This window comes from Struthio camelus, chromosome 1, assembly GCF_040807025.1.
Source record: "Struthio camelus isolate bStrCam1 chromosome 1, bStrCam1.hap1, whole genome shotgun sequence".
Lineage (NCBI taxonomy): Eukaryota > Metazoa > Chordata > Aves > Struthioniformes > Struthionidae > Struthio > Struthio camelus.
In genome coordinates this window covers 34,170,849-34,194,130 of record NC_090942.1, presented here as the reverse complement: position 1 = coordinate 34,194,130, position 23,282 = coordinate 34,170,849, and the positions used below count along the sequence as shown (strand labels likewise).

General features: G+C 40.3%; 1 protein-coding gene across 1 annotated transcript in view; it reads left to right on the top strand.

Moving 5' to 3' along the window:
- Positions 1–10,780: 10,780 nt before the first annotated feature.
- PRICKLE1 (prickle planar cell polarity protein 1) overlaps positions 10,781–23,282 on the top strand; it is a 72,187-nt gene continuing 59,685 nt past the window's right edge. The window contains exon 1 of the mRNA XM_068933764.1: positions 10,781–11,023. The gene's annotated coding sequence lies outside the window, so the exon portion shown is untranslated. The remainder of the gene's footprint in view (positions 11,024–23,282) is intronic.

Genomic DNA, 23,282 nt, shown 5'->3' with positions numbered 1-23,282 from the left:
AGCTGTCAAAGGAACTGTACTTTTTTCTACCTTTTCTTCACTGGAAGTCCTATTAAAGGACTTAACTGTGACTAGGATTTTACACGAGGCATGAAACCCCACAGGCCTCTCAGAGATTCAGGGGCAGAACCACAGAATGTGCTTGCCTCTGAGGTGATATATAACCAGGAACCTGTCAGAGGAGTCAGGTACAGGGCAGTACTTCCAGTGATACCCCATAATGGGATCGACTGGTTTCAATGATGGTCCTCTCAAGATTTATCTCAACTTTTCCACTTCTGCCTCCCTGAATGTATCCACTGGAGCACCAACACCTTCTGCTCACCTTCAGCCTCAACTTCGACGAGGCTGCTGCATCAAAGAAGGGTCGCTCTGTGCGCTAATAGCTGTCTCCAAGGTTCCTGCGCACAAGGTTGGCCTTTTCCGTTTGAATGAAAGGGGTTAAAGAAAGCAAGGCCAGCAAATCTTTAGTAGCGAACAGAGTAGCCCAATTTCTATTCGATTTTGTTCTCCAGGCAGAATTCTGCTTTCAGACTAACAAAGCCAATTCTCATTGACCTCAGCAGGAGCCATATATGAGTATCTGAGGGCAGCACTTGTTGCTTTGATTTTTCATGGATTAATGACAGAAAAATTGGTTATTCCAGGAATGCCAGGTCCAACTAAACATACCCAAACATACCAAACAGGAAAAAAAAAAATACACTCACCATATACCAATTACTTTACATACACTTTATATATGGTCACTTATCTTGCACCTTGTATTTCACATTTGTTTTCCTCCGGCAATAGTAGCATATCTAAGCAATAACTGCTTGCTCCTTGAGGGAAGCATGCTAGCAATCTCATGGAGTACTGTGCTAGTGGGGACTGGTACACATGAGGCAAGGCAAATCTATATCAGGACTCTAGTTCTCCAAAACTAGATGCACTAGTTTAACTTTATAGTAAGTAGTCCTTATAGGGAAAACAAACACGGGATTCTCTTCCTTTCCTTATTTGTGAACAGTAAATCAGACTTCAAATACCCTTATAATTGTAGCTGTTCTTCCCTCAGAGTCAAACTGATAAAAACAATTAGGGACACAGCCCTGCTACCCTAATTTTTTGGTGGTCAATTCCTGGAATGGAATCTGTTAAACAAGCACCTTAATTCCTGTGGGGTACCTACAGACAGTGAATGACATACACAGCAGCACAGATGCTCAGCTAGTAAGTGGCATGTGGGTGGTATGTCAGTGAGGGGAACCTAATAGAAAATGCCACACAATGAGGTAAAAATAAGGTCCCACCTCTCTTCTAATCAGCTCTCAGATACCTGCCTAAGTGTATGAATGACAATCTGCAACCCCATCTGAACTTAGACACCTAAGCCATTCCTTTGGCTCTGAGTAGGTCAGTCTTTATTTTTTAAAGATGTCCTGCAGTGATGATCTATTTTTTGTTTAAGAGCTTAATGGTTAAAGCATTTGGCAAACAAGTGACAGACCCAAGATAAAGTCATTTCCCTGAGAAGCTGAGTATCGACAAAGGAATGAGGGAGCACAAAACTCTTCACTTCTGCTGTCAAAGCTGTATCACTACTCAGAAAGTAGTGTGAGACTCACCAGGCCAGGACGTGTGAACACAACACAAAATGCAACTATGTAGTCCAGGGACACAGGGAGCTTTTAGCAAAGAGTAAGACTTTGTTCATGAACTCAAATTTTAGGATATGTATACAGCATGCATTAAGCAGTCACAGTGCTGTTTAGATTAAACAGCAGGATTGGCACAGTTGGCTTAGATTAAACCCCAGGACTTCAGGATCCTCCTCCCTCTTATACCTTCCCTGGTCACACGAATGGTTACTTTCCAACATGATTCTTAGGTCATTCTTCCTCAAGGTATAAAACGTATATAAAACGTAGGAATCACTTTTTCCACCTCCAAGTATGTGGACTGGGCCTGGATTTCTTCCAATTTGCCTACATCTCTCTGACTTTCAAAGCAAAGTCCACCTTTCAGGAAGCACCAATAGCAGACATGTATTTTCCAGTACGAGTGCTCTCCTCACTGTCTTGGCAATATGTAGGAAATATCTTTAATCAAGGTAAGTCTTGACCTCACAGCTCCGTGGATTACAAAAGAAAATGTCTTGAGCTCCACTTCCTCTGTCTTTCCCCCTTTTCTTATCTGATTCTATTCAGAGTGTGTGTTTTAGCTACATTTGATAAATCGTAAGTTAAGGTTTGGTGAGATATTGCACTGGTTTCACATAGATGTGACATAAATTTGACAAGTAGTGACTAATTCTGACAAATTTGCCATTGATTACATTTTAAGATACAGTGCTGCCACTGGATGAAAGAATAGAGACTTTGAGAGACATTTTTGTAGGCAAGAAAAGTTCTCAGTACAATGAGAAGAATGAAAAGGAGCCCAGCTCACATAGACAAAAGAAAATATTCCCTAAGAACAAAGGAAATATGCTGAAAGATTTTACTGATGACTGAGGTTCTGCAATTTTTGTACACAGTTTTAAGAGCATTGGCTCAGGTGCTTTTCCTTGATAAGACTGAAAAAAGTACATAATGAAATTGTGTTGTATTACAGAGAACCTCAAAACAATCTTAAGAGTACAGTGAGCCCTGATTTTTCTTTCCCAATTAGTTTAAACTGACTGAATAATTCGATGTGTTTGCCAAATTCTGCTTCACTGACTCCAGCGTTTTGACTCTCCAGAGTTTCCATTATATCAGGTTTAACCATATAAAATGTATGCAAAGAAATATAAAGGTATATTTAGCTGATAAATCAGGAGACTTGACATATTTTTACATGCCAAAGTTGACAGACACATAGACAGTGCCTGAGAAAATGACACCTACAAAGTAACAAGGATGCATTTTTATAACCAGTACCTCAGCTTACTTAATTGTTGACACTTCACAGAGGAAATTAATACACAATGAGCCTTTCAGGATGGTGAATGAGAAAGCAAAACAATCTGGCAACACTCCCCTAACTAGACCTAGAGAGAAACTTAACGTCAAAGGGAGCTGTCAGAGTTATACCAAATTGTATTGTGAAACCTCATGCAAGAGAATAAAACTGAAAAAAAAGGATCAGTGCTTAATTATAAACTGTTTGGATCACCTCCTCAGTGAAGATACTTGATATCTGATTTGGCAAATACTAGGGAAAAAAAGAACAAGTATTCAGATTTTATAAACATTTTTGATTTCAGAAATGCTGCCCACTCATTATTCCCTTTTCCTTCTGTTGGATTTCCGGCTCTTTACCATCTCTGAAAAACATTTTTTTGATTTATTTGCCAGTGGCTTTTATGTTTACTTTCCATGAACTCCCATGTTACCAAGTTTTACAGCTCAAATGTTTTCTGAAAATGCATTTCAAAGTCATTTCAAGCTGGTAAAGGACTGAATTGAAGGCTGGAATTTTAAATTTCTCTTTACGCACACCAACAGCACAGTGCCTTTATCCAGTAAGACAGAAACAATGTCATGGAACCTACTACATGGGAACAGAAATCATCTGAATAATGAATATCAAATACTGAAAACAAGATATGCATTTAAAAAACAAAGGCAAATGTATTACATATTTTGAATAATATATATATAACATTGCATGTTTTCTTTTGCTTTCAATGTTTTCTCACACTCATTTTTTCAAAAATTACTTTCAATAAACTGTTGAAAACTAGTAACTCATTGATACTTAATATAAAGACCCAATAAAACTTATTTTGTCTAGTAGAGGGGAAAGGAAAAGAAACATTTCTAATGACATTAACATATCCATCCAACTTCAAAGGTACAGCTAAAACGGTACTTAAGACTGAACGAATTCTGACTTTCATTTTTGTTTTGCAAAAGGATGGATATTATAGCGAATACAGTGTTGGACTACATTTTGTGTGTGTGCTACTTAAAACTTTACCTTTATCACTTCTGAACTGATTGTTACAATACATGTTATTGAGGCAAAAAGACTTACAAAACTATCAGACAATTCATATCATAAGTGAATGTGCATTCCCACCACATGAATTTCAATTCTATATAAATATTTGTACTCTATGTATTACTGCATTTATCCTATCAGTATCAAAACAATGTCATGTGAGGTTATAATTTGTAACTAATAGCTGCATTCAGTTATATAGCTTGAATAGTGATTAATTCTAGAGAATGGTTCATCCCTGGTTTTAAAAAATCCTGTATCAAATTTTTTAAAATATTTTGTGAATTTAAAAAAAAACAGTTTGCTACATTAATGACCTTTGAGTTTACTCCTTCAGGTGGAAGATCATTTCATTCCTTTCATTTTTAGCATGACAGTCAAAAGCAGCTGACCGTTTCAAGATAGCACTCACGTGTACTGGGGATTACTGTGAACCTCAGACTTCACTTTTACCTGAGTCTAATTCACCAGGAAATTATTTAATAGTGGTTTTGATTAAGGCTAGTGCTGATGTTCTTATTGTTTCCTGGAGATGGGACTTTTCTAGGTGTGTTCTGTGACTGAAGTCAAAAGTTTTTCCATGATTTAATAGCTACTGGATCAGGTCCTGTATTTATGGAAATAATAAATCAATGAATAAAGTCAAAAATCTAACATTTGCAAAACCAAGTTCTTGCAGTGAATGTACATTTATCCATGTTCATTTTGAATCTAGATTCTGGATGGCACTTAGGATGAAATAATGCAAATTAAGCTAAAGATAAATCTATCTCTAGAATTAAATGTTTAAATTGTTTTTAGAACTGTGCTCTTTTTTAGCACTGGTACATGGTCACATAATAATAGCATCTTTGTGTTAGAAAGAAGTAAGGGCTGGGGAATAACAGAAAACATTTCAGGCAGCAAATATGTCATCTGTGTCCTCAGAGGTGAACAGGCCCTAGCAGATTACACTTTTGTACAATCATTACTCAGTGCCTCAATCAGACTACTCAAATTTTAATTTCAATTTGATTTAATTGCAAGAATTGTAATTTGAAAAGAAATTATCAGTACAGAATCCAATAGTATTTTATCTTAATTATAGTTTATTCTTCATGTCATCTATTCTTGTCTGAAGATGATGAATAATTGATTACATGATCTGCCACAATTATTTGATGAATAATCAATGGTATTCAATCAATTTGTTTAGCGACTGTAGTTTGCAATTTACATTGAAGTAAAAGATTAAGATCTCCTGCACTGTTAGATAATGAACTATGCTTAAATAATGTTAAAACCGTAACACAGTGAAACATAAGCTAATCAAGTTAGGGTTGTGGTTTACACATGTGCCATTATAGCAAAGGAAAAGGACAAACGGAATGGATTATTATCCCTAACTTCTAAGCATCCTGGCTTCTTATACTGTGTCTCAAATCGTAAATTTTAAGTAAATGCAATGTAATAACAAAAAAAAGATTATTAAAATATTCACAGGTATTTATCCAAAATAATATTTATGGTCTTCTATCAAATCTTTTGTATGCAGTACTTATAAATCCGTGTTGATCTTATGAAACAGCTTATCATCAAATGTCTCAGTGGATGTGGGATCAGACATACACTCTCAAAGCTCTTTCATGTATTTCTCAAAGTGGGGACAACAGAATGTTGTTCAATTTTGGTATCAGCTGTTCAAACAGAAACACCTCCTGGCAATGAAAGAGCCATATTCTTGGGGAAAATGCTGTGAAAGTGAAAAATCCATGGTATCCTTTTAGGAGTAGAGGTAGGAATCTAATGTCTAGTTAGACAGTGAAAGAGATACTCAAGGAAATACTGGGTTTCTCAGTATTCCTCTGGAACTACAGAAATTCAGGGAGTTTTGCCATTTTTTTCCTGAACACAATTCAGTTCATCTGAGACCTCTCAGAAGGCAGAGAATAACTATCCACAGTTGGAACAGTTACAGGGACTTCAGGATGTATCCCAAGAGTTGCTCAAAATGTCACTGCAGCTAGCAGAACCGATTCCAGGTCCAAGGGGAGCACAGGGCACAAAAACAGATCTCATAAACATGACTGATATTAGTTACATGTAATTGTAAACTAAATGTTGGTTTTTTTCATCTGAATCGAGTTGCCCATTTTATCCTAGTCCATAGGAGATAACTAGGCTAAGAGAACTAACAGAGAAGTCTGTGATCAAAGGCAGAGCATGAAGCCTTCATATAAGGATGATACCATAGCCTCAGTAGAGGAGACTGGAAGGGTTTTACAGCTAAGGAAGACGCCTGGGAATGAAGCCAACAAGGGACTTTTTTAGCAGGCCATGCAAGGACTCAGTTGACTTTTAAACATAGATTGTGAAGGACCATGTAGCTAAAAGAGTTATGAAGTCAGAAGATAAGGCCAAAACAAATAAAACAAAAAAAAAAGAGAGGGCAAGGAACAGCAGGAGAACTCTTATTTTAAGGTGAAGGACTGAATATGCTTAGTAAGAATGAATCAGAAAAGGAAGTTACATAGCCTGGAACAATATTAGACCTGGAAAACCTAAGAGCCCATTCTCCGCATCAGGATGAAATTCCCTTCCTCCATGTACGCTGCACCCAGGTTTACATGGGAAAAGAAGTCAAAGCTGTCCACTGAGACAGGGTGGTAGCACTCCTCAGTTTATCCCTAATTTGAACGACTGGGGACCAAGTTTCCAACCTAACCTGCAAAGACCACCCAGCAATCAGGCTGGATATAGATTGTGCGGACTTCTGAGGAAACAGGGGAAGAAAGCGGTGCACCTGATAAGCCCGCTTAACCAATGACAATTTGCAAACTCTCAGTTAACCTGGTTTTGTAAGCCTTTTTAAAGTCAAGTCTATACATCTGATAAAGAACATATTGCTAGGGACAAGGCAGAGAAAAGAGTTTGTTTTATAAGAATTAGCATTTGAAGATTTATGCCTAATTACTTCAGGTAGTCTACATGACATGATTCAAGCTGAAAAGGCCCAGAAACACCCAACACACAACAACAGCAAGGTACTCTCATTAATATTAATCATGATGTGCTTCTACACAGCTTTTTGTCTGAGAAGCTCAGGTGCTGCACAAGTATTAACTACACTTCACAAGACCCATGCAGTGTAGGAGTTGCACTCTCTGCATGCAATATGGAAACTGAGGCATTCCTACTGCAACATAGAAGCTTAAAAGGGGAAAGAATGGCTATTCTACTGATTATGGGCTCCATTCCCAAACAAAGACTAAGAAATAAAAAGAGAAATTACAAAAGCTAATAACCCAAACCCAGAAACAACGTGAACGTGCAGTGTTGTGGAAAGAGAGCAACAGAAATTATTGTTCCTAGTCTAAATCCTAGCCAAAAGGACGAAATTCGTTAAAGGTGAAAATCCCCAAACAATCCCTGAAACTGGTCTATGTGTCACACCACAGAGAAAAGCTAAAAGAAAACAAAGATCTCTGCCAATCTGACATGACAAAAAAAATTTTGTTCACCTAACTGCAGTTGCAATTGCAACTCTTTACATTTGGTTCACACGTAGACACACAGTTTTGTGCAAACTCTTACCTACCAAAGGCTGAATGTAAGCTAGTCTTTTCAGATATGAAAACACAGTATACTTTAAGGATAATAAGAAATATTAAAAGTATTCTCTGGAAGAGGTAGAATTAGAAAAGGTCTTATGGATGGCTCTGGGCATTCCCTCCCATGGTACCCTGTGCAAATCTGCATGGATGTCTTTCCTTTCTGTTTCAAAATCACAAAAAGACAGAAGTTTGCACTTTTACAAAAGCTCCTGCAACACAGGCCAAAAATTGCATTCCTCACATGAAATTCATGATTTCTGTTAGCGCTGCTCGCTAGAGAATATTTTTAGAATGCATTTTTCATACAATAGATAACTGTTTCCCAGAGTACCATGCAAGTCAGGATCTTTGTTACATCAAGGTGACAATGCTGGGACTCAAGCCACTTACAGACTTGCTTATCTGTAGTTCAGAAATTTTTTATTTCATAAATATTTTAATAAAAGTTTAAGAAAGTGTGACAAATAGCTATCATAACACAGAGCCTCTTTTAAGTGCAAGTTTTCCTAATACCCTCTCTCAGTTCACTCCAGTGGCAGAGTAGACCCCATGTAAAAATTTTCAGACTTCAAGTGAATGAAAATTGTATGCAAGTAAAAAACACAAACACCACTTATAGTCAGAATACAACAGGAGCGCTACAGGGGAGCCAAGTGGCACCCACAGAAAATACAAAAGATTGTCAGAGAACGTTATATAACCTTGTCCAGCACTTGCATTTGTGGATTGTACTTTTGCATCTAATTTCCTGCTGCTTGAAGGGTTACGAGGATGTCTTCTCCCCAACACAAAGCCCTGTAGGTCCAAAGAGAAAATTGTCTGGACTGTTTCGTCAGAACTATAGTTGGTAACTAGAACATGATTTCCATCCATATTGTGAGAAACAGACGAGGTTGTAACACTGTAAAGCAGATATGCTGGATTTGCACTGCAGACACAGCCACACAATGGGTAAATTACATTATTTGCACAGACTTCCCAGGCTACCCATATGGTTAAGTAGAAGCTAAGAGTTTATAGCTTAATTAGAGGTATTTGTAAGTGGGTATCAGATAAACGGATATACAACTTAAAAGAGTGCATTGGCCATAAATTCTTTCATTCTAGATTCAGATCTGCTAATATATGGCTGTAAACACCTTTGACAAGGTTATTTAAAAGCCAAGCAATCTTATTTCCTATATTTTTGGAACTTAAAGTGGGAAGAGGTAAATGACGGAAATCACGTAATGCTGCAAGCACAGTCTAAACGTACCTAGATTTTAGCGACAAGTGCTACCGAAATGCTTGAATAGGTGGCATGCAAGAACATAGGACAAAGAGCAACATATCAGGAAATGGTGCAGAACAGCTCTAAGCAACACTTTTTCCATCTTTGCCATCCTCTTCTTCTTATTCCCTTTACAATTTATTAATGTTTTCACAGTTCTCCTTCACTTCTTCATCCTTCACTAGTTTTCTTAAGTTACCGGAGACACAACAATATTCATTCTGACAGTAAGTAATGGAGACCGCCTCTTATGAAGTTTCACCTGTTTGTACAACTGTCTTTGCTTTCTTGCCGAAAACTTCTGTGCAGATGCAATCTGGAAGTGTTTCTTTTTAGATTTTGCTATGACTTAAAATGATGTGTTCACGCTTGAGCAATATGATAATGATACTGCATCCAGACAACAAAGAAACAGAAAAGCAGAGCACAAAGGGTTAGAAAAGCAGCTGAAACTTTTAAGATCATAAGTAGGTTTAACATTCTTGCCTGTAATACAATTGTAGCCTAGGGTTGTACCCTAAAGTTGTTTCTTGTGAAGTACTATTTTTTTACTTTTTCAGATACAGAAAGATGATTTTGACAAGACTGAATTCTAGATAATATACTTATTCTCCTAATACAGGAAACTAAATGTGGTTGGAAACATGAAGAGAATTTTGCCATTTCCTAACCTCAAGTAATTTCCTGTTTAGAGAATCAGTAAGGAGACATTGCCAGATAGTAATCCACATTTCAGCTTCATATTAAGCTTTCACAGTTCCAAACACATTTGGTTTACCAGACAGGAAGAGTTGGTGATCATTTAGTAGTCAGTCTGGTCATAACGTTAAGTAAAACATCTTAATTGATATTCATCTTTTTCTTCAACTAAAATGTTTTTCATATGGGATTTAAATATTCCGAGACCCTTCTTTCATGGTATCATTAACTCATGAACCAGTAGCTCGACTTTTATTGCTTAAACTGTGTCAGGTGCCATTAACTTATCACTGCGAATTTCAGTCGTTTAAGCAGAGCCCGGAAGCACTAACAATATCAGGGATGGGATGTAAATGTATGCCCAGTTACTTAAGCGTCCCTTTAATGTATATGGCATTGCTTTTGCCTCTCCTTTATGTTAAAGCTGGGGTGCTGTCCTTTGGCAGTGCCCACCCCTGCAAGGTTTTTGGAGCTTTTCTGAGGCCTGGCAGCTGCCACCTCACCGCAGCCACGAGCACGAGAGGGAGGGCGAAGGCAGCCGCCCCCCTCCGTGCCTCCTTCCTCCCAGTGCAGCGCCCCAGGCCAAGCCAGACACGCATTTATGTCCCACTAACACAAACAGGGCCCACACCCAGAGCAGGCTCGGTCGCCCATCTCTGCATAGATCAGTGGAAAAAGTTTTTAATTAACTCTCCCTCTTCGCTCCCTCAGCAGGAGCTGGAGGCAAGGAGCACAGTAATTGGCTTCAGAGCTCCGTTTGATCAAGGGAAATTGAAAGAGGGAGTCTCCCCCTTCGTCTTCCTGGTTTCCAACCCTTCTGCATCGTTAAAAAAAAGCCCCGGAAGAGGGGGCGAGGAGGACTCGCGGGAGTTTTGCTGTGCCTCAGCAAACTTCAGACGCCAGGCAGCGTCCGTCCCGCTCACCCAACGGCCCCTGTCACCAGGCCCCGGCCGGCGCCCCCAACGCCACCGCCCACCCTCACCCGCCTCCCCGCCCAACGGCCGCCCAACGGCCGCTGCGCCCACCGCCCGCGCCCCGCCCCCGCGCCAGCCGCCCCGCCCCGCCGGGTTTTGCCAGCTGTCGGCAGCCCCAGCCCGCCGGCGATTGGCGAGTGCGGCCGGCGGCAGCCAATGGGCGCCGCGGAATGCGCCTGTCGCCGTCCCGGGCTCGGAGCGCCGGAGCCCCATTAGGGAGCGGAGCGGAGCGGAGCGGAGCGGGCGCGGGGCTCGGCCACTGGCGGGCAGGCAGGCGCGCTGGGCGGCGGAGGAGGAGGCTGCCGAGCGGGCGGGCGGGCGTCCGGCTCCGGGGCGGCGGGTGCCCTCCGCGGCGATGCGCGTCTCCTAGCCCGCGCTGAGTCCCGCGGGGAGCGCGGCACAGAGCCGGCGATAGCCGCCTGCGGGGCTGTCAACGCCGCCGACCCTGGCGCCGCCGCCGCCGTCGTCCTCTCGCCGGGAAGACGTCGCCGCGGCTCAGCCCCGCTGCGGGCAGGGTAAGTGGCGGCTCCGCTCCCCGGGGGCGGCCGCGGTGGCCGCCCGCCTCCGTCGCTCAGGGGGCACCTGACAGGTTAGCGGCGGCGCTGGCCGGGCGGGCGGGCGGGCATCAGCCCGGTGGCGGCGCCGGGGCAGCCGTCCGGCGGGTGTCTGCCGCAGACACCGGCCGCGGCGGGGCCCTGCGGCGCCTTGCGTCGCCGTGAAGGGGACGGGGACGGGGAGGGGGAGCGTGTCCGCAGCGGCGCGGGGCGCCCCTAAACCTGGCGCGAGTTAACGGCCCGGCTTGTGAAGTGTGGGCCGCAGCCCCCAGGCGCCGCCGGGCGGGCTGCCACCGCCGTGGGCCGCCCGGGCTGCGGGAGGCTGCCGGTGCGCGGGCTCAGCTGCTGCCTGCCGCCCAGGGAGCCGCCGGTCTGTCCGTTGCCCGCAGCGGAGTGTGGGTGCTCGGGGTCCCTGCTGCGGCGAGTGTGCCCGGTCTCGGGGGGGGGGGGGGGGGGTCCGCTGTCCCTCAGCGCGCCGGTCTGCTCTTCGGGGAGAGCGCGCTGTGCGTCTGCGGTCTGAAATAATCCGCTGACAGCCCGAGAGATGCGGCTGAAATACAGCACCGACTTAGCCGAAGTAGGGTGTTTTTTAATCTCCCCCCCCCAATTCAGAGAGGTCTGGAAGGGCGATGAGTACTCGCCCAGCCTCTTCTCGAACAACGTTTACTCCCACCGGGGGGATTTCAGACTTCAGCAGCCACCGTTTATCTTGCTGGTGGGCTGAGTTCAGCCTGCCTCCGTTGTGCTCTGAGCTTGGGGTGGCTGGGTCTGGCCTGCGGCAGGAATCTGTCACTGTGCCCCAGCGGGGTGGCCGAGGAAAACAAAATAAAGCGCTCTCCTAGTGCCAGGGTGCCTAAATGCCATCAACGGGAGAGTCGGGAAACGCAGTGGGGGATATTTTACAAGCTCTCTGAGAAATGTTTATACAGAGGATTTAAAGGTGAACAATGCATATTCCCTACATGTTAAAGCCTAAAAGGTGTCAAAAATAAATGGCTAGCATTGCTGCTAGGAAAGTTCACTGATTTTGTTATTTAGCTGGTAAATGTGATCCTTAGGTTAAACTGCTTGTTTTGCTATGGTGAACTGGGAGCGACTACTGAGACTTTCTAGCAGAACGTGCCCCCCCCCCCTTTAGTTCTGATTACATAATGGAGGAAATATTGTTATTTGTATTGCGTCTTTACAGCACAAATATATTGTACCGGTCAGATTTTCATTCCAAAACGTCACTGCGCCAATAGTCATCAGAGCAGGTCTGGGAAAGGAATGAAGGGGAGAGGAAAGAAGAAAAGCAGTTACTCTTATTGCAGTGATATTCTTTCATTTCTCACAACAGAACCTGGGATAAGCTTGGTTCAGTTCTGACAACAAAACAGTTAATTGTGTCCTGTAAATCAAGGTCCGTGAAGTTGGTCTCCTTCTGTATAACAAAAGATTCTGTAATGAGTAAGCCCAGATCAGTCATATAAAAATTTTAACATAAACTGGACAAGGTGTGTATGTGGGGACCTTACAGGGTTAATAGCTAAACTATTAAGATTGGAGTCAGATGTGAGTAAAAGCAACAGGAGAGTCTGGTTTTTCCTAATATCCTGTAGTATGATAACTCTGAAGAAGGTAATTGTTTTAAAAAAATCTGTTTCAATTTAAGATTTATTAAGCAAGAAGAAACTTACGTAAACATCAGAATCCTTTTCTTGTTTAGAAAAGCGAGAAATAGCTCGAAAATGTCATCTGAACTTTAAAGCAAAAGGCTACAAACTGTGCATGGGTTTTCATGCACATATGCAAGAATGTTTTTAATTTCATTCTCAACTAGTTTATTCTACACTTTAGGGACACTGAAACATTTAACTTAGAAGCTGTTTTTCCAATAGGATATGCTTTTTTTCCTCTCTCTTCCTAGCGAGCTAGTTCATTATAACATTTAATAGGACGTTTAGAATAGCTGACTAGAAGATAGCAAGTGTCTTCCAAAGAAGGAGAATTTGGAGAGGGGGAAGCCAGATTTTACTTACATATATAATAAGTTGGGAATGTAAATCTGTATGTAGGAAGGAGATCTGAAGAATGACCTGGCATGCTAATGACCTGGCTTTTCAGAACTTCAAGAGTTTGGTCTGTCTCCCCCTATGGTTATAATAAGAGATTAAATGAATTTGGCATATTTAATTAATTAACATATGAAAATCAGATGGCTTTTACTTTGTCATTGTTTTCCTGTGAAACTTTTCTATGCTAATCAGTGTCTACATTTTATGGAATAATTTGAATGGAATTGGTTCGTATTATGTCTTCGCAGATTGCTTTGACCCTTTAATGTCCCAGTCTTTGTATCCTAGTCTAAAAGTCCTTCTTCTTTGTAGTACGGATCTTGCATAATGTACTGTCAATGGTTGCTCTACAGAGCTTGTTACAGAGAACAGATTAAGAGTTGCACTTAAATTTAAAGGCTCTGTTTGCTTGGATACTGTGTCTTGTGCATTCCAGAGTTAATTATATGTGCAGTGGTGGAGTCCATTTAAAACAAACAAGTTGGATTTTGTTTCTGTTTTTCAGCGCTGTTGTCTAGAGGGTTATAAAAGAACATACTCCATAACAGTTGCTTTTTATTTTTATAACCAGAAAGTGATCTCTCTGTAAGCATTTCTGAGAGGATTGTTCTATGCTATAGTATTGCATTAAGAATACTTATCTGAGATGGATGCGTAATGACCACGTGGCTTATATCAATCTTCAGTTTACCCTCTTGTATTAAGGATTGAACTTCAGTTTGGCCAGCACTATTTTCTGTTTATGCTGTTTCTAAACAGAGGTAAACTTGAGGTTAGCTCTATTCATTAGTATAAGCTCATTGTAAGCAATACATACTTAGGTCCTGCTCCTGGAAATGTTTACAGAAATGAGTAGCTTTTACTTGTATCCTTAAATTGTTTGGATTAGGAGTTGCATAATGGGAAGAACCAGCTTGGAAAGATACAACACTGCAATCTCTCCTCTTTCCCCTCCCACCTTATGGCTGAAGAATGATGGGAAGAAACATGTTGCACAAGTTATGGCACACTGAAGTCATGACATTTCTGGCAGAAGTACCCAAATAGACAATCAGATCACTTCACAATTTGCCAAAATGATATAGTTTTTACAGTAACAATTCTTTAGCTGATGGTTCATTGTCAAAGGACATTTCCAGTTATTGAACAAATTTTCTCAAGTGGTCTGCAATAGTTCTTCCTGTGTCTGTGTTTTGTTTGTTTATGTTGTGCACAAAATACATTATATTTTAGCTTCCTAGAGAAATCAAATAAGCAAATGACTTCTCAGCATGAACTGACAATACTTCTCAAGCATGTTTTTGTGCAAGGAGGTTCTTGTTTAAATGCGCACAATGAGCGAAGTGCCCAGGGACAAGAGGTACGAGCCAATAAAAACATTTTTAATATTTTAAAAATACATTTAAATGACAGCTTCTAACTAGTTTACCTTTTCTTGGATCTGTGTCTACAACGCCAGCTTCTTAAATGTTCTCAAATGTAACCGTAAGACTGGGGAGTTGCTTTTCAAGATCATTTTGAACCTATCAAGCTGAGAGTGTTTTTTCTAGCTAGTAAACCTGTGGTAAACAGTCTCTCAGACAGGCCTTTCATTTCCAGTGGATTACCCATCAACAAAAGCTGGAACTGTGTTATTTTAGTTGTTCTGTACTGAAGTCATGTACTCCTGTCTAAGATTTGTGTTTGAAACATTGATTTATAGCACCCGATAGCTCTTGCTATTCTGCTTTGTGTGCCCCTCTCCTTCATTTTCCTTCTCTTCCCCCACCCTTGCTCTCTACCTCTACAGTTAGCAATAAGCTGATAAAAATATTATAGATATAAACCTACAAGCACACTCTGTGCATGACAGTTTTATTCAGCTGCCCTTCTTTTATCTTAGCATAGATTCCACAGCTTGCAATTACAGTCTTTGACTTCAGTAACAATTCTGGTTTTTGAAATGTTTCCAGTTGCACACAATATTGGCTTCATGTAGCAGCCGCATGCCAAAAAAGCATTTTCAAATGCCTTCCAAATACTGCAGTATGATTACTCTGCTTTTATTTAAAATAAATTTTGTTTTCTGTGATGTTTTTGTAACCACCTTTCAGCTTTGTTGCCTTCTAATCTGGCATCACGTAATCCCAATCTTAATATTATATGAACTCAGAACTAAATGCATATGACAGCAATATTCCAAATCTATGTCTATTCTTTCTGTCAAGGTAGTATGAACAACTACAGCTCTGACTTCTCACTGATCACTTATTTGTGTAATTGCATGATTAAAAATCAGCACATTTCGATTGCATGGCACACTTAGTAAAAGTTTGCCAGTTTTTTTTCAAAGAAGGCTAATATTAGTCACTTAAATTTATCTTAAAGGAAATCTGCATTGTCCAAACATCTTTCTTTCTGATGACGTTTGAATGTTCTTCAAAAAAAGTGCACTGTACAAATATAGCAGCATAGGATTTCTGCGTCTTGTGCCATGGGAGCTGCATTCTACCCCACTAGTCTTTTTGTAAGTGACTGAAATGAAAAGGTTACACTTGAAGAGCTGTGAAATTGAGTCCTTAAATGTATCTTCTGTGACAGGGATATTGGAATATGTGAGATGTGTGTTTTGAGGAGCCATATAGCCATGTTCCTCAATGGAGTAATATAAACTTTCCTTGACACAAGCGCTGATTCTTCAGCTTTATCCATCTTAACCCTCATATAATCTTTTCATTAATGAAGTCCTTCTGTGAAAGATGGTGCTAGCTCAGCAAGAGAGCCACACAGTCACTCATGCTCAACCAGCTGAGCACACTGGCTTGTCAGACTCTGCCCTCACCCATGGCCCATTCCTGTAGCAACACAAATGCACAGTAACCATTCTAGAAATTGAAAGCTGCCTTAAAACTTTCAAGTGTGGATCAACTTGTCTAACCACAGTACAAGCTGACTTGTTTTCAGATATGTTAAAAATTAGTGCATTATGTCAAAGATGATTTCTAAAGATCTCTTTTTGCACTCAAGTGTTAAAAGTTAATCGCCCAGAACTTCAAAAGTGTTTATATTAAAAAAGAAAAAAATTATGTGCATGCTTATGATTAATATATTTTAACTGTAAAGTACATCCAGAAAAGTGTTGTTTTCTCAGGATTCAGTATTTCTTAGAAAAGTACAAGCTTCAGATGCTGAGATGACTAGTCAAAATGTGATCAGTAATATACTTTAAAATGAACTTTATGAAAGTGAAATGTCTGAACCAAACATATTTGCATCTATATATACAAACTGCCAAATGAATGATGTTGGGTCTAGAACCTCACTGGTGAGTTGCAGATGTCTTCTGTAAAAGTATACATATGTTTTTCTGAGAGATTTGAACTGTTTTCTCATGCTTTGCTCCTCAGAAAGATCATACGGATAACTTTGTTGTGAGACTCTTCTGTCTTGTTTGCAAAACATGGTGGATCTATGTGATAAATATTGAATTCTCCTTCATCCTAGGATTGAAATGAATTAGTTCTGTGCATATGGAGTAAGGAAAGAAGATATACAGAGGATATGTTTATATTTCACAAAACTAATTGTATAAAGCGAGTGCAAAAGAACTTATAAGCCTAAGCAGAGTGGCAGGCCAATAGCCAACAAATGTCTTTGAGTACTGCCAAGCATGTAGAAAATAGACCAGGCTCTCCTCTGTGTTGAGGTACTGGAAACATACTTAACTTTCAGCCTTATCAGGAGGTTACCCAACTTTGCGTTGCCTTCTCAGCAATTCTGGATTGGTTTGGGTTTCAGCAGGTAGCCATTGTGAAGTACACCATTAGGTCACATTCCTCCCATGCTGTCTGAAAAAGCAAGCAGTCGTGTCATTGCAAGTCTCCTCTGAAGCCTGATCCCAGAGTGCTCGTCACCTCTGAGGCATTAACTGTCCTGTAAAAGGTCTGGAGAAGCGAGGCATGTTTGAGGGTGAAGCTGGAGAGCTTGCATTTGCCTGAGGAGAGTATTAGTATGGTAAGAGTAAGCTCCAGTTATTGTTGTATGTAAACCCAGGCTGCCAAAGAGTTGTACAGGTGTCTGCTTCAGCCCCCTGTCAGGAAAGCCATTCTGTGAGCCAGGCATAATCCTGGGGGTTAGTGAGCTGCATGGTAGTCTGTTTAGCTGTTTGTAGATCTGGTGAATTTTGAGCATCACCGCTGACCTTCTATACAGTCAATCTGCTTGGACAATCTTTGGAGGTTTTCAGGTGCCAAGAAACTGTAGTTCTGTAGTCCAGGGTAATAGCCAGTTTATTTCTTAATGTATGACTTTCTTCTTATGTAAAATTATGATTGCTTGCAAGACCAGCTCTTATGTTTTTAGAGTGACTACTAATATATTGAACTTGAGCAGAGCATTTGATTGAAATGACAAGCAGGCATCTGTTTTATTGTTGCATATTTATTGCTTTTCAGATTTCTGTACGTAATCTTCTCTGATAGTCAAGAGCTCTGTCTAGTTCTGAATCTGTCCATTTTTAGGCTGTAATTTCGGTGGTTTTGATTTTAATGTCTCCATGTCTTTTTTTGTATTTGGAACCCTACCTTTGTACTACGGTTGCTGTTCATAAACCTTGAGCTGTTTGAGGCTAAACGTGTCAGAATATCCTGGAGTTGATGTTTGGATGATGCAGTGATGAGACAGCAATATGATGGGAATTCTTAGGCTGTGATATACTAGGTAGACTTGTTTTTGGAACTGAGGTGATATCAGGCTGCTGTTCATGTAATGATGTTTTTACCTTGGTACACAAGCCAGTGTTCAGCCTCTAACTGCTGACCTGGGAACACTTCAGGTTGCATATTCAAGAGCATAAGGTTTGTTCTGGGGTCCTTTTCCATTTTGCCGTTGATAGCATTGGTCTGTTTCCAGAGCCTTTGAAAGAACAACTCTCATGAAAACTAGCAGCTAGATCTTTAATTATACAGCTTTTTTTCAGTGGTAGAAGTCATCCTCTCTGATATAATTCTGTGCATTTGGGAAGAGAATCTGGGCTTCTGTTTGTAAAAGGAAACTGCAGGCATGTCTTCCTACTAGCCAAAAGGGGGAGCTTTAAAAACAAGTACGTGAACTGTAGAACAAGTTATGCACAGAAATGAGGGAGGGGGGAGAGTATCTCCAAACAGGTAGTTGTGGTAATGTTCTATTAGTACTGAACTTTTTTATAGCAGTAACAAGGAGCTACGAATGACTTTAATTTTGCATTACTACAGTAGTGCTGATACAATGAAGTAAGTCCATACTTTCTCTGTAAAATGCTTAAGCTATTTCCCTTACACCATCCCTTAGCTGTGCTAGCGCAGTGTGACCAGAGACATGGAGCTAGTTTAAAAATATTTGGCTCTTTTATTTTTATTTAAGTATGTTTCCCAAATCAGTACAGATTAGTACAATGACTGTACTAGTACACAAAAGAGGCTCTTGCCAGGATGGTGAGAGGTGCTTTTTAACCAAATGCTGCTACCCAAAGACATGATCATGAAGCTAGACCTTCGGTTGTGTCATAGGGTTCACAGTAGTTCTAAGCCACCAAGTAGTTTGGCTACCTATAAATTGCTTGAGTGCTTTGTCAGATTTGAATTCCAGCGATAAATGTTGCTTCTTCAAATTACTATAGCGTTAGTTGTCTGACCCTGAAAGGGTTTTGGAAGATCTTCTTTTTTAGTTTGGGTATGAGCAGTTGAGCACCATTTTCTAGTAGCAGAAGTAGTTCAGACCTCCTTTTCCCAGTTTCTAGGAATGGAAAAATCTTGTGGTCTTTGCAAGGAAAATGGCCCAGTCATCATTTGATAGACTAACTGTAGGAAAATATGAACTGAAGACATCTATCAATAAGAACATGTAATAATTATTTCCAAAATTTTATTTTAATGCTAATTTTACAAGTAAGCTTCAGACTTCTTAATACCAAGCCCAAATTTTCAAAAATCTCTGGACAAGCTATAAGGTTTTTCCTAGCTAGAGCCTCTTTTCCTGCCTTCGCTTGTGTACTCTATCGGTTTCACAGTTCATATACTTGTGTTTTTCTAAATCTCCCCCTGCACTCTGGTGGGAAACATGTCTGCAGTTTCCTTTTAAACACACAAGGCTTGATTCTCCTCTCACAATGGCATAAATTGTGAATAACTCCACTGAAATCAATGAAAGTAAAGACATGTGAAATGGGGTGAGAGGAAAATCCAGCCCCAATTTCTATTTTTAAGTGAGTCTGGTTAACCTAAAATTGTTCAATGTACCACTGTGACTTTATTTTGTAGATATCGGTTGCTGTACTTATTTCTATTCATATATAATGTTTCATTTTCATATATAATGCATTACAGCTAGTACCTCTAATCATGACACACTTTTTTGTTTTTTTGATTTAATACTTCAGTACTTACAGCATCTATTTTGGTAGCTAATAAACGATATACATGATAAACTACTTACTTTACTAGGGTCAGATCCTACAAAATCTTGAATGTAGCTTTATTCCTATGCAAGTCCCAAAGGAAGGAAGACTGTATTAACTGTAGCTATACAATTGTAACTCTTGTTGTAGTTTTCGATTGCTTTGTTAGTTCCCATCTCTGAAACTTTTATCTTGAACCTGGATAACAAGGAAGTAATTTTGCATAAATGAAACTTTCTCAGCTGTTGTTTTCCTGTGCTTATGAACTGTTTGACTTCATTCTTATGTTTTGTGCATATTAAAGAACTTATTTTACCTTTAGATTTTCTTTGCACAGCGAAGTACACGGCAATAAACCTGGACTATCCATGCAGAGTTTCTGCTATTGCCTAAGCTATAGTGGTTGCTCACATTTGTTTATTTTTTGGCAATGGATTATGGTCCTTAATTACCATCAGTAGTCAAATAACTGAATGAGATTATACAGCAGTTCTGTAAAAACTGTTCATGCTAGCTATGATCTATACATGTGTGGATATCTCTGAAAACAGTCACCTCATTCATTAACTAGTGCAACAGACTCCAACTTCACCACTATTTAGTTTTTGAAATTAATGCAGTATTCTCTACCTAACTGAAATGTTGCTTTGACTGCCTGTTTTCATAGTTCAAAAAATAACATGAAGTAGTTGACTCTCGTAGTGTATTCTAACTCAGAGTAGATCTATTGGCTGCTTTGATTTTTTTTTTTTTTTCCCTTTCCCACCCCCTGCTGGAGTAGCAAATTGCAGATGTTCACAAGGGAGTCTCTCTAAACTTGGGGAATGTGGTAGGTTTAGTTTATCACTTAAAATTTATCTCTAGCTTGATTATGGTGAGAGTAAAGGGTGTTTAGGCTATCGTGCTGTTCAGTCCTTTAAACTACCTTCCTCACCCTCCAGAAAAAGGCACTAGGATGCTTTGCTGGTGTGTTATGGTGTTATATAACTAAGCAGAGTACCAGGGGACAGAAAATTCTGCAGAAGCTCTCTGTGCTGTGCAGGGTTGTGGTGTTGGGGGCCTCTTCTCAACCGCCATGGAGGTGATAAGGAACCAAGTTCTGCCCTCCTGACTTCAGTAGTTCCAACAGTGAGGTTTTTTCCTTGTGTCTGCAAAGTTTTGCAACGTTTTCATGGTGAAAAATCATGTTATAGGTTTTGGGTCCGTCGTAGTGAATGGATTGTAGTTTAACTGTGAGGTATGGTTGCCTGACACGGAGCTAGCATGGAGATGGGGACACTAAAACAAGGTTTGTAGCTCACTTGCTGCTGTTGAGGATCATGTGCACAGTAGTGCTTGCCTGCCTGTAGCTGATTTGGAGAGCAGTGGGGGCAAAGAAGAAAAAATGCTGGCATATGACAGATACACATGCTTCTCAGAAAAGAGAGATTTGCAGGCAATCTATATGAAGATCAGTTTTGTTTGCTTTTAATCTGATGGCTTTGAGATTCATTCTGTAATACTATTTTGGCAGCATTTTTAAGCTGTTAGGGGAATAATTCTTGTGGAGGCTCCAGTGCTTGGCTGGAAGAGAAATTATTGTAAGCATGAGATGCAGTATGCAAAATAAACAAAAAAACAAAAAAGCCACAAAACACACTTTTGTAACCAAAGAAGGTACTGAGGCTGGAGTATGGTAAACTCTGGGGGAAAAATCACTCTAATACATTGGACTTACGCAGCAGGCTTGAAGAAAGACTGAAATAATTGCAGAGCAATATGAAGTGCCTTATCAGCTTCATGGATGAAGCAGTGTAGCACTCCATTGAAAAGATATGAGAATAGAAGAGCATCCTTTTGACTTTTATTAGCTGCAGTGGTTAACAAGTACTTGAAGATAGTGTCATATCATAGGGTCATGGCAGCTGAAGTCTCTGATGGGATTTCAGTAACCTTTGCTGTGTGTGGAAATGGTTGACATATGACTTGACCTCTGGGAATGAAGATGTGTTTCGAGAGATATAGAGCCTAAACTTTATTATAGATAGTTCTGAGGTATATTTCAACCCTGACAGAGCTGATAGTGCAGCACTCTGCAAGGCAGAACTCTGTTTTGGAAGTAGAAATAAACCCAAAGTAATTTATAGGAAGTATATATTTCCAGTAAATAAAGCAACATTTTAACTAATGCCAGCAGACTCTAAGTCTTTATCTGATTTTACATCCTGTTCAAGAAGGAAAAACAATGATTACAAAGTGGTGCACTGTGGAAGGATGTGTAATAAGGTATATTTCTTGAAGTCTATGCAAAATTATTATGAAAGATAGCTTTGTAACTTTGCCCAACAGCATTTCAGTAACTTCTATTTTGTCTTTTCAATGAAACAATTCCAGCCTTCACCTACAAATTATTTTGTTTTGCTTTGTAGAATAAAATGTCAAAGGATTATTTCTAAATCTCTGCCCAAAGTATGCATATGGCTTGGCACTGATATGAATTTGCCCCTAAAGAAAAACACCTCAGAGACATTGAGCCTGCGTGTACACACTGCATCTGCAAGACAATTTGGTGCACTCTATATATGCTTCCGTAAAATGCCAAAGATCTTTAGGACTAGTGGTTAGAATTGTATTTCTGAACTCCAGCTTGGGGAACACCTTCGAAACTGGAGTGTTTCTGTAGCTGTTGAGCCAGTGCTAAAAAGTGCGCTACTGGCATGGAGGGCACCAACATCCCTGCCTCAGAAAGCATAGCTGCATCACTGAATTCACTGTCATGCAGACTATCTGGAAGGAGGAAAAAAAAAAAAACACTTGGGAATGATCACTACAAAATTGGATGGATGACAAATACCTAGAATGAATGAAAGATTGAAAATTTTCATTTAAATATTGAAATATGAGGCTTGAGCTCTGATTACTTTTTTTTGGTTTTGTAAAGAAAAGCAGGCTTGTTTCACATGTACCTGCCTAGGATCTATTTTACCAGATTCTTCTAGGGAAAGATACTGGAGGGTGGAATACCATAATAGGTGAATTACCAGCGAGACTTGGTTAGACAAACACTACATGCAGACTTGGTTAGACAAACACTACATGCAGACTTGGTTAGACAAACACTACATGCAGACTCCAGCATGGTGGAAGACACTATTCATAGCCTGTGGTGGTAGAACTTTGGTCATTGGTTTGTAGCAGAGGCCCATTGATCTTGGTGGAAAAACATAACGTACTCTTCTTGAGGAGGTTGTAGCCAAGAAGTTAGTGTGATTTCTGATGGCTCTTTAATTCTATAGTCGAGCAAAAGGTTAATAAATTTTAGCATTCTTTCCTGTTAATCTTCAATTTTGAAGAAAACAGTAATACAGCAGAGTAGTGCTGGCTGTAATATTGCTTCAAGGAAACTGGATGACTTCGTATAGCAGAAGAAATTCATTGTTCAGGGCACTGGAAACTAAAATGAGTGTTGGTGACAAGGGAACAATGCAGGACACTAGCCACATTGCTCTGCTGACGAAACGACTTCCAGCCTTCAGAAGTAGCAAGAAGAGTCGCTAGATGGCACTCTTAAGCTTGAAGTGATCTTGGTTCTTCAGTTAAGTGCTTAGGAGAGTTGGGAACTGAGACACTGTATCATATATATGTATATTTAATTGAAGTGTAAAAGCAGAGTAACAAAACTCATGAAGCAAGAATTGGTGAGAAGCTGTATAAAACTTCTAATACAGTTTTGTAGGGCATGAAGTTGTAAGAAACGGAATGCAAAGAAATG